General features: G+C 43.0%; 1 protein-coding gene across 3 annotated transcripts in view; it reads left to right on the forward strand.

Moving 5' to 3' along the window:
• LOC143484636 (uncharacterized) overlaps positions 1-13,150 on the forward strand; it is a 328,223-nt gene that overhangs the window by 299,655 nt on the left and 15,418 nt on the right. The gene's annotated exons all lie outside the window — the stretch shown is intronic.

Consider the following 13,150-nt stretch of genomic DNA (forward strand, 5'->3'; position numbering starts at 1 on the left):
CGGTTACCAACTTTAAGTTTATATCTCGGTCATAAGCTGAGTTTATGCGGGTACCGTAAATTCTGTCTGAAGTGACCAAGCTCGATATTTCGGGGACAAGGTTCGGCCCTAGCCTGACAACGGACGAACCTTGGAAATACGAGTTAAAGGCGAGAGATTCTTGTTCGCGTTTATCCGAAGTTAATATCTTGTCTTGACGGACAACTTGAGAGGGCTGCGTGTTCCAGCATCTCAAGTCAAAGCCCAAGAGCCACAAATTGCAATTTAATCCTTTCAGGTGGCGCTTAGGCGCACGGTAAATTGTGTATTTGTGAATGCCACAGCGCGGTCGTTGCTCAACGATGAACCCATGGCAAATTAAATATTTATGAGTCTTAATTAACCTTTGAACAAGTAGTTGATATTGTGATAAAAAAAAATTAACTTTGATTGTAATTGTGGAAACGCAGCGGTGCTCTTGCTGTTGCTGTTTTTTTTAAGTGCTTAACTAACGAAAAGATTGAACTAAACTATAGCATCTCTAGACGTGGTCGTCTGAGATCAATGTACATCCTTCTGAGGTTAAGTTAAACTGAACGCAAACTGAAGCTGCGCTGAGACCCGCTTGGGTAGGCGGTGCTAAAATACGTCACCTCTGACGTTACTCGTTGCCTAGCGGAAAGGGAACCTGTTAGTTGAACTAGCTAGCTGGCCTGCTAAGGCTAGCCTACTGTGTTGTGAAAGCGAACTCTTTGTCTCCCTCGCGTGGAAAGCCACACATTGTTAATTAAGTATAATTGTTTAGACACGTGTAGACACGTCACTGTTGACACGCTCCCCAGTAGGGAGGAAACAATAGCTAAACTGGTTAGCTTTGGAAAGCTAGCCCTCGCCTTTTGAAACGTAGCCTTGTGTCTCCATCGTGCGGCTGCACATGGAATGTCAATACAAGTGAAGTGTTAAAACCGAAATTGCTTTAAATATTTAAATGCCACATGCTGTTTATGTACCTAGTTAAAGTAGTATAATGTATTATACTGTACCATATAAAGCCATTGTATAGAAGTGATTAATATTGAGTTATTAATATTATTGTTGTTTAGATCCACTTTTACCAATTAGTAATAAAGTGACTAAAGTTAATCAACCCCACAATCCTAGACCAAAGACAGCTCAACAGTTCTTGTTTTATAGTATTAAGTGAAATTTAAATTTTAATTTAAATTGGAACTTACATTAAATCCCATATAACCAAATACTTCCCACTTATCTAGTCTTTTAAATAATTTTCTTTTTGTATACACATTTTGTCTTATTTGTTGTTTTAATTCTTTTACTTTTACTAAGTATTACTGAAACAATCATTTAAAGCACATTTAACCATACTTTTATAATCCTCTATTTAGTCTTATACACATATCTGTTTTCTTTTGTTTGTTTTGTTATTTACATACGGGTCAGACCACTACCCACATACGCTAGAGAATCTTGCAATAACTACCTTCAAACACCATCAGATCTAGCTGACCCAAATCAAAACTCTAGCAGATAAAACCTAACTCACACACCATGAGTAAGTCAGGTCAGGCAAGCGCCCCAAAGAGAGACGACACCATGAGAGATTTAGAAGTCACCTTGCAGGAACTAACCAAAGACATAGTCCCTGGCTACTTAGGGGAAGCTCAACAAGCTGAACCCACTAGACTAACTGACCTCATGACTGACTGCATAGCATCACACATAACTAAACAACTCAAGGGTCGAGAGCTCACCGAGGTCATAAGCAAGATAGCCCTCCTGACCATCACACAGTTGAAAGCCGCTTATGATGAAAGAGACCAATGGCAGAAGAAGTTCAGTAATGCCATCCAAGTAAGCCGCCAAATAGAAGAAGAAAACACCCAATTAAGAAGAGAGATTGTTGAAGCCACCAGACTAAGAAACCAGACTCGAGAAGAAACTAATCTTGAAAGACAAGAACTCATGTCTGAATTGTCAAAGGCAAAGTATGACCTAGTAGTATCCAGTGGTGGACGAAGTACAGCAATTATGTACTTGAGTAAAAGTACAGTTACATTGCATTGAATATTACTCAAGTAAAAGTAAAAGTATTCACCTCAATTTTTTACTTGAGTAGAAGTACAAAAGTATCTGCCTTCAAAAATACTTAAGTATTAAAAGTAAAAGTAAAAACTTTTTTTTCTTAGCGTCATATCAAAACCCCTAGGCCTACTCGATCAACAAGTGAACAACGAAACAGTGCCTTACATTTGCCTAGCAAACACAAAATACTCAAAACTATATTATATTTAAGTAAGACCAAGTGCTTTTGAAGCAACAACACAAAAAGCATTCATTCAAGTTTCATTATTTTATTTTTCATTCATTTCGCTTGTCATAAAACTAATAACAAATAACAAACACCATCACAACTGATGAAAATCAATAAAAACACAACTGATAAATCATTCACTATAAACATTACATTTGATGAAGCATTACCTAAGTTTTGAAGAGGTTATACGTTGTCCACCACATGGCGGGATAGGGAAGCTTAGCACATAGAACTAGAACTGTGTGCAGCCCAACCAACTGAACTCATAATATTAAACTTGGCCAAATAATTAATAATTATTATTATACCACAGTTAGTTCCGACCCTACAATGTGATTGGCTGAGAGGCGATCTAGGAGTGCCAATATTACACGTTATAGCACTGTAACCGAAACTCTCCATGTATTACTCCGCCACATACAGGTAACCTAGCAACGCAGCAGCGTTTACAGGCCAAACAGCGCAACTACAAACAAGCAGCAACATTATCAAAATGAATTACAGGGAGTTCGTTAAATATATTGGCTTCGAAAGCATTTGTTTCAATCTGAAACTGGAGGATGAAGCTATAAATGACCAGCCTGATTCCTCCAATGAGCCAAGGTTTGTCACGCTTACAAACAATGATTTGGATGGGCTGGAAATGCAGAGAAACGAAGTTAATACCGTAAAACAAACGTCCTGGGCTCTTAATGTATTTACATCCTGGTTAAAGAGCAACGACATTGCAGTCGATTTTAGTATTATCAACAAAAATGAAATGAATCAGCTTTTACGACGTTTTTATGGATCCGTCAGAAACGTGAAGGGAGACTTATATAGCATCAGCAGCGTCGTTGGTTTAAGAGCTGGACTGAACAGATACCTGAACGAACCTCCAATCAGCAGTGGATGGACAATAATTGTTGTACTTTATTTTTAATAAATACAACTTAATCAACAGTTGTTTTTGTGTATATTTACCTCTATAATATTTATTGGGTAAGGCTGTTCCAGTGTTGTTTAAGTTTAGCAGCGAGCCATTGAATGGAACTATTTTAACTGGCGGAGTGTTTTTAACCAAACAGGTCGTATTTTCTCGTCCTCATTAACTCAAAATCTTTCAATAAACAGCGATAATTGAACTGTGGTATAATCACAATACACTCGAGGTTCGTGCTATAACGGGTAATATTGGCACTGTGCTGATCTACGGCACTCGGCCTACGACCGCAGCGCCAATATTACACGTTATAGCACGAACCTCGAGTGTATTATTGCTTAAATAATTAATATAATAATAATAATTTTAATAATTTTGCTACGCTTCGCTCATATTTGCTTGCCTTCGCCTCCCTCATAGGAATGAATTGCGAAGTTCGCTTCGCTTGGCCAAATTCGCGTGTATGTGTCCCCGGCTTTAACGTTTGATGTGGGAGTCTCCTGTGTTAAACTGGTGCTTAGCATCTCCACAGATTGCAATTTGGGTACTAGCACATTGCTTTGAATAAAAGCATCTGTTAAAAGTTGTGTATTTCAATGTGATATAATTAACCAGGGTATATAAACCATAAACCACCCTGTTGGTAGTACTCATCTAATGGCGAACTTACCTCGATGTGTTTTTTCAAGTTTGACGGCGAGTTAATAAATGATGACTGTGATGTGTTCTTCGGAATGCAGAGGAGACACTTGAAGGAATACGAATCATTTTTCTTTTCGAGGTATTAAAACAATTCGGCTAAATAAGTCCAGGGGTGTTGGGGAAAGCCATCTGTTGCAGCCGTGTCAGATCCTCAGCCAATTAGCGTACAAATCTTAATCTCTTACTGAGCGCTGATTGGTTATAGTCTTTTATTAAGCGTTGATTTAAAAATAGAAAAGGAACGAGATGTTTCTGTAAATGTAACGAAGTGAAAAGTAAAAAGTTTCGCTTTGAAATGTAGTGAAGTAAAAGTATAAAGTCTTACCAAATAAAAGTACTTGAGTAAAGTACAGATACATGGAAATGTTACTTAAGTACAGTAACGAATTACATTTACTTCGTTACTGTCCACCACTGGTAGTATCGCAACAAAATCAGCGCAAGTTAGAGGTCGAGTTTGCAGAAGCCAAAACTGAAACATGGAGTCCATCCTCACGAAGGGAACTCCCAGAGAGAAGTTCCACCGCTTACCGGAACGAAAGACATCATTCCCTGAACCCTGAACAGAGCAGAAGACCTGAGTGGGAAAACTCTTACCCGGAGAGACAGAGTCCCGCGTCCAGCCACCAAGGTAGCCCAACAAGGCATACAGGGCTGCCTACCACACATGCTTTCACTTCAGGACACCCCTCAGTCCCTCCAAGCAGGCCTGGCCACACAGACCTAGCCAACCTCGGGTCCTCTACAGAAGGCCAGTCGCCAGGAGGCTACCTGCCTCTAAGACCCTCTGACAGAGAGCTTGACAAAATAGCGCGTAACATCATCCGCTTCGAACCAAAGCCCAATAGTGATAACAATGTCAGCATGTACTTAAAAGACATTGAATACTACCTGAGAAAATTCCCCTGCGCCACTGTAGATGACAAGGTGTACCTCATAAAGGTGACATCTAGCAGGGAGGTCAGTAGCTTCATCGAACGTCAGTCTCTCCAGATAAGAGCAGACTATAACCTGCTCTGCCATGCATTAGAAGACGAATTCTCCAACCATTTACATCAGACAGGATTGATAGCCGCTATGGAAACAAAACAGCAAAGGCAGGAATCACCCCAACAATACTATTCCCGCCTCCGTCAGGCCTACTTTGGGTCTCGCAATGAACCTGAAATGGAGGAAGACATAAACTTCAAGACATTATTTGTCCACAACCTCCATCCCAATACTAGCCACCAGCTAGGAGTGGCAGCCTGTCCCCAAACACTATCTAGCCGACAGCTTCGTAATCTAGCTATTAAAGGTTTCATCAAACATACCCAAAAGCGGTCCAAACCTCCAAAGGTCCAGAACTCAGATTCCAAACTCCCACGGTTGGAGCTTGAAGAGGCCCCAGGTTTGGAGCCCTCAGGCTCGACCCTGACCCATGAGGCCAGAGAACGCCCCCAATCCCGAACACCTGACGAAGGCCACGGACACTCTCAATCCCGCTGGAGGGATCAAAACAGAGACCGGTCCAACTCTACTACCAGCCGAAGCTCCTCCAGAGAGCACCAAGCTATGTTCTCAGACCCTCAGAACGGAGAACAAACTCACAGCAACTACAGAGGGAACAACACCCTTCCAAAGATGAAATCATATTCACACAACAAGCCACAATATGATAGTCATCCAGGTCAAACTGAGGAAAGGCATGGTAAAACTCACTGCAAAATAGATCTCCAGCCCAGAGATAAAGCCACTGACAACAACAACCCCCTTGGAAACATGAGCCAAGAAGACCTAGAGTTCATCAAACGAATAGCGGGAACCCTTCAAGCCACTAAAGCCCCTAAGGTTGACCCACTCTCCGTCACAGCGTTGAATGAAGAAAGTCCCAGACCACAAATTCATCCACAACGCCAGAGAGCAGAACAAGAACTCCACAAAATTTCCAGTAAAACAGAGATCAGGCCTTATTGCCCACCAACTTCATACGGTGGGGGGAAGACCACTAATACCCACCCTCAAGAAGAGGTGAACTCCACCCCTCATAAGACAGTATTAGTTGTACAATTAGACCCAAAAGAAAGACTCGGCCAGGAGGATCCCTCCATCATCCAAGATGAACCTCCATTCCAACAGTTCCTAGGCCATCTCAGTGAGAAAGGAGCTGCACGCAAACTCCACCTGTCAGTGAAGTTAGAAAATTCATTAACTCAGGAAGCTCTGTTAGACACAGCATCTGACCTCACCTTGATGTCCACCACTCTGTTCCATCAGGTTAAAGCCATAACGAGGAAAGCTAACAAAGAGCTACAGCCTCAAAGTTACCCCCTGAATGTCCAACCCTACTCACACACAAGCATAGCAGTGGACAAAATAGTCTGGATCCATCTGACTATTGGCCCAATGAACCTCGTTCACCCGGTTCACATTTCTCCCCTGGAGACCATCCCCTTTCTCATTGGCAAGGATCTCCTTAACCGATTCAAGCCACTGATTGATTCCAAACAGCTAAAAATCTGGGCACAAGTCCGGGAACCATTACCAGCTTCCCTACCCAGTCCCTCGTCAGTGTGCCACACATTTGAGATACAAGCCACAATACCTGGCCACCTCTGGGAGCCGCCAGGCATCACAGATATAAAACTGACTAAACCGAAGCAAGACACTCCACGGCCTTCCTGGCCCCCTAACAAGTGTCTCGCAAATCAAGACACCTTTCCAGGTGACCTAAAGACAACTGCAGGAAAAGAAGAACACTTGCAGCAAGTCATCAATATGGTTCCATCTTCAACAGAACTTACAGGGGGGTCTCTAGAACATCCATGTAGTCCAGGGCAAGACCTAGATGCAGATGCCACAGACTTTTCCCTCCCTCCCGACCCATCAGTACTGGTGGGTACGAGGTCACAAACAGAACCATCAATCCAACTCACGTTTGCATCAACTCAACCTGCATTGTCAGATTCAGATCTCCTCGCCTTACAGGCCCAAGATCCGGCTGATCACAAAATGGTTCTTTACCTCTCCGATTCCCTGACGCATGACATTCTAGAACCTGACAGTAAGACTGTTCCTGACCTTAGTGACTTGTTTAGTGCTCGATCCTCACTCTGTCTAGTCAAGGGCCTGCCTACGTATGTCTCCGAGGCCCTCACTTCACCTGCGCTCGTGGTCCCTCGAAGCCAAAGGGGGGAAATGCTGATCCATGCCCATGACTCTCCATGTGAAGGCCACAAAGGAGTTAAGGCCACACATCAAGCACTGCAACAAGTCGCCTACTGGCCTGGCATGATAAAAGATGGGATAAACCACATCAAAGACTGCCTGGTATGCCACCAGTTTCAGCCCTCAGTTTTGACTCACAGAGCCCCAAGACAAGAACAAGGACTAACCTCTCTGTGGTCAAACCTCCGCAAACGCCGCAAGGCTACAGTCACATTTGCACAACAACATCTCAGAAAGAGTGCTAGAAGATGCAAAGCTTATTATGACATCAAATCATCCCAACATGAGTTCCAAGTGGGGGACAAGGTGTGGTCCTCTGTGTTCGTCACACCTACAGGCAGGGCCAGACAATGCACAGAGAAATTAGCTCATAAGTCCTATTCAAACTACACAGGGCCCCACACCATCACTGACGAACTCCTCCACCGAATCAAAGTTCCTCCAGAAAGGGGGGATCCAACTTTATTTGGGCTCACCACGATCAAATCAAAGCCCATAAGACCACCTTAGAGAACAAGCAACTAAAGAAAGAAATCCCATAGAGCTATCTACAACTCTTCATCCATACTCTACTCTGGCCATTATTTCACCCACAATGTGTGCTAACCAAGCTGTCTTTGTGCTCTAGACACTTAGTGGGGGTGAACCCTAAGGTGACCCTTAGCCCAACATGTCGTTAAATAGTTAAACAACGTATGATATGCATAAGCTTAACGATGTACAATTATCTCAGTAGGATGACCTGGCTGAGTGCAGTCCTGAAATTCAGCTTTATAACGACCTCACTGCCTTAGTGCTTAACACCTACAGCATCGTTTTAAATAAGACCATATGAACAGCTAATATGCTTCTCTCTGTCCTACATGTTGATGATGCTCACACCCAACTGATAAACACACTTATTTCAGACATGTGGCGTGGAATCCGCGCCTCCGTTGATAGCTCTGCTAGGGGAAGAACCCCTCCATATTTAGTACATCTCTTTTTGGTACAACACAATTTGACCAAAGCTACTAAAGGAACCTCCACAGATTTGTGGGCTCACTTTGCCTATACTTTAGGTGGTGTGGTTCTAATATATTGCAACCCTCAAGATAGGGAACCAATTTTCCTAGTTAACTTACCCATAGTGTTTACAGAAAACCTCTACCAAATTTACTCCAAATTATGCATGTGTACGTAAGCCAAAGACATCTACTACCGTTGGTCTAAATAAATTGTTTATACATGATAGTACTAATGGTATTTGTGGCCTCCGATTTCTGATGAACAGTGCGCAGTGCCCTGTCACCGTCACCTCTAAAGCCTCCAAAGCTATACTGCATGTCGGAGATTTGGCTCTGTATCAGTTAAACCCTGATCAATATGAAAGTGAAATAGAAATAACTGACTTCTTTGCGAAACACTGTCTAGAACTAGAAGCACATACCCTTACATGTATACAATATGAAGGTACCCAAGTGATTGACTTGACCCAGTAGGAAGTGTATTGAAGGAAATCGCATCCCTACCTATCGCCCCTTCTCAACCTATCTCCTATTCCTGGTCAACCTCAGACATCGTAGTAGCCACCGTTGTGGGGTTAAAATGTGGTAATCTTAAGATAGCCTACTTCTACTTAATGCGAACTCGGATCTTGCAAACCTAGTTAGACGAATGTACCAGCCACCTAGTCAAGTTTGTCAGACGCAAAGATCCTTACCCTGGCAGTGACCAGGGGGAAGATGAGCTGGATAAGGACCTAGTTCTCCTAGAGTTACCCTTGTAGTGCACGATAAGGATAATGTCGTACTAGTTAGCCAACCTGTTACTTATATGATTTCTTTATCTTTCTCTGCTCTTCATGAGGCAACCCCAATAAAGCATGTGAATGTTGGTGTCATGTTATGCTCTGCATCCTTCAGCTCTCTCCATCTTGTGGTATGCCACCCATTATCGTGGATGCCCTACCAAGTGGGGGATATGTAGTGGAGACAGCTAAACGCAATTTCACTGTGACACCCAAAATGGAATCCTTTCCCACTGAACTGAGAGACTGACTCACCCAGATTTCTTTGATGGTATGTAAAGATAAACACTGATTCTTTACAACAGCAACAGGCCCCAAAGGACCCACATCCATAGTGGTGTTTACCTCCCAAAAGCCTACAATGCTGACCTTATGATCTCCTGAGCTTGGGAGAGAGGCCATCTAAGAGAGGCTGGTCAAAACCAACCTTCGTCGGAGGATACTGGGACCACAGTCAGGAAGGACCATAAAACTCTAAATTCCAACCTTATCTGATTGCCCACAGTTTAAACCCACTCTATGTCCTGTGTTATAATCCAGAGCTGAAGATACAAATATTGCAGAGATCTCTGTAACTCCAAATCTGAACTGTACACAGAATTGGGATTCAGCCTACAGGAACCAGCTCGGCGAATGCAGTCTAGAGACACCGAACTTGACTACCTTCCATACAAGGAAAGATTAATTATTCTTGAAACCAGTATTCAGCTTTCCAGCCTTTAAGGACAAAGGACCACAGGACCATGTGCCTAAATGTGAACACTGTGCCATGTGGTTGATATGAAGACACAACTTATGATCTTTCATGTATTCAGTATTAAGTGATCTTATTAGAATACGTGTTACTGTATAAACACACCACATACCCATATCTATGTATTAGTTTGTATGTTACTCATTGAATGTGATCACTCTCATGTGTGCGTATGTGACCTCACATTTATTCCTGTCTGTGCATTATGTGTCATTTATTGTCCAAAAGTGGAAATTAAGAATGGCTCAATGTGTAGACTAATAGAATCAAATAATTCTTGTTTAGGCAGAGTATGTAAGACAATTTATTTAGGATTAGTTTACTTTGTCTTCGAATTGTGTTAATCTGTCTTCTTTGGTTAAGTCATTAACTAGACCTAGAAAGACGGGCACTCCTCGCTCTCCCCCTCTCTCTCTCTCTCTCTCTTTCTCTCCCCTGTCTGGGCAGAGGTCATGAATATTCATTAATAAAGGCCAATGGTCAATGGCCTGATGAACATGAAAGCGCCTTACAATTACACCCCTAAAACTTGTTTTAAAAGCCCTAGCTCGAAGCGAAACAATGAGCTTGGCAGCCTGGTAATTTGGGAAGACTTGGAGAACTTCGCCAGAGTCGCCGAGAATCAAATACTCGAACACGCCAAACCATCGCGACTGTTCGCTGGACTCACGCCGAACACCGCCGTGTCCAGAAGAGCGATGCCAAGAAACCGCAACTAACGCTCTCACCGAGTCCAACAGAAGATTCTTCTTTATTTTCTTTATTCTACGTTTCGTCGTCAAAAGTACTTTTATTTCGTCTAGTCGTTCAAGTCAAGCTCATCTTCTTTCTCAGTCAAGTCATCTGCACAAGTTTGTCTGCGCCCTCAAGCTTCGACTGTGACGTCACCGCTAAGCCTCCGCGACCCGAGCCGTCTCACGTGACCTGCTCCGCAGACCTTAGCCGCCTCAAGAAACGAACCGTGAACGCGCACCGGTTGGTCCGCGTAACCACGTCTCTCCTTCGAAGTAAGACGCTCAGTTCATATGCTGTTTTGGGGTTGCCAGCTGCTATTTCTCCCGGAGTCCAAAATAGTAAATACTGTTACCATTAACCTGCCCAAACTTCCTCTTTCTTCTTTTCTATTCTCTCTCTAAAGACCTCGTGTCCGTCCCTGGGTCCTACGCTAGTTAGGCAAGCCTTAGGATAGTTAAATAAATAAATCTCATGATCCGACAGTTGTTTATCACTCGCTATTGTTGTTTAATTTTATATTCTTTGTTGTTCACTATTATATCCCTGGTTTAAATTAGTAGATTCACATATAGGTTTAGTTTCAATTTGAGCCAAATCATTCATATGCTTTGTATCAATTGTAATATTAACCATTTAATAAATGTGGACATTTATTCATCTGGTCACGGTGGTAAATGCATATTTTGGTCGATGGTATTAGGTCACTGCGCGGAACCAGAACTTAACCCTTTAGTAATGAGACTGATCAAACCATATTCCACCTAACTCCGTTATCACAATACTGGTTCCTGAGCAATCAGGATGGTGCCCCGTTCATAATCCATAAACTAACATATGTATCCGCTACATGCGTGTGCATAGTGCTCAGAACGCAAACTGTTTTGTTGGGCTTGGAGGCATACACCGTCAGAAGCGCATCATCGGATCTGTACACCTCCGTTGACAACTTCTCACGTCCCTTGGCGTTTTTGGCTTCCAAAGGAACTTCTCGGCGAATCTTGTTCATTGTCCCAAGCAGAGTCGTGTTGCATTCCAGCAGCTTCTTAGCCAGGGAAAGAGATGTGAAAAAATTGTCTGTGGCTACAGTTCTGCCCTTGCCCAGGTATGGCTTCATAAGCTTCATCACCACATTCTCGGACACTCTTTCCCCCTTGGGACGATCGGGGTCCTTTCCAAGGTATGGAATGGCGTTGCACATGTACTTTGTGTTCAACTCAGAAGCAACCCAAAACTTTATTCCAAACTTGTCCGGCTTTGAGGCAATGTACTGGGTGAACGGACAGCGAACCTTGGTCGGAAACAGCTGCTCGTCGACTGTCAGTTCCTTGCCTGGGGTATAGCACAAAATGCAGTTGTTCACAAATCGCTGCCAGATGTCCGAAATCGCAGCAAATCTGTCGCTCTTTGCACGCTCCGCACGGGTGTCCTTATTATCAAAGCGCAAGTACCGCATGATTTCTTGGTAGCGGTCCCGTGCCATTGTCTCCTGGATCGAAGGCACAGCGAACATTGCCGACCAACAGTCCGACATCGCTCCAACTGGACAGAGGACTGCTCGTAGAAATAGGATTGCTACGAATGCCATAAACTCGCTGACCGACAAACTCCAGCTGCTGTCTGTTCTGCGGGCTTCATGGACAGTGCAGTCTGTGATGATTCGCAGCATCTCCATGTCGAGCAAACACAGAAAACTCTGCAGTCTGCTTGTGATCCTACGCTGTATTAGTAAAAGTAAACAAATGACGCAAGGTAAATTACACGTACTAAATATCATTCAAACACAAGCAGAAACACTGGAAAGAAATATGAAGTTACTATACCTTTGCATGCTCTGTAGGCCCGGACGGCTCAACAAATGTTGAATTAGGCGAACAGCTGCTGACACGAGAGCGTGCGATGCCAACCTTCTCCCAAACAGTTCCATCTTTTGCCCGTACGGTTGGTGCAGGTGTGGTGTCAGCCTGTGTCCGTCTCTTCCTTGGAGGGCTCTGTTGTACCTCATCCGATGTACTGCTTCTTTCTTCATCGGATGAATCGCTGGTCAAAAAACAGGAGGGTCCTTCTCCCGCATCGGACTCACAGCAGTCCTCGTTGGTCAGCAAAGCCGCAACTTCTTGACCGGTGAACGTCCTCTGTCTTGCCATGGTGTTTTGCGTCGTCTCCACACAGGATAGTAGGGAAAATGTAAGTCGCCTGCCTTTGGGTTTCAGCTTTTATCATGACTCTGAAGAACACACCCACAACAGCGCATACTAATTATACTTTATTATAATAGGTGGCGCTTCACACATAACGCCGAAACCGAAACCGGGCTAATCCCCTGCATACACGGGAACAATAAAAGGTGATTGGACCCGTGATAATGGTTCACGGCAATCCGTGAATATCAGTCAAACACAAGCATAAACACTGCAAAAAATATTATATTACTATGCTGTATGAGTAAAAATAAATAAATGACGCTAAGTTATTTACACAAACGAAATATCTTATATACACAAACGAAATATCAGTCAAACACAAGCATAAACACTGCAAAAAATATTATATTACTATGCTGTATGAGTAAAAATAAATAAATGACGCCAAGTTATTTACACGAACGAAATATCTTATTTACACAAACGAAATATCAGTCAAACACAAGCATATACACTGCAAAAAATATTATATTACTATGCTGTATGAGTAAAAATAAATAAATGACGCCAAGTTATTTACATGAAC

Source organism: Brachyhypopomus gauderio, chromosome 20 (assembly GCF_052324685.1).
Source record: "Brachyhypopomus gauderio isolate BG-103 chromosome 20, BGAUD_0.2, whole genome shotgun sequence".
NCBI lineage: Eukaryota > Metazoa > Chordata > Actinopteri > Gymnotiformes > Hypopomidae > Brachyhypopomus > Brachyhypopomus gauderio.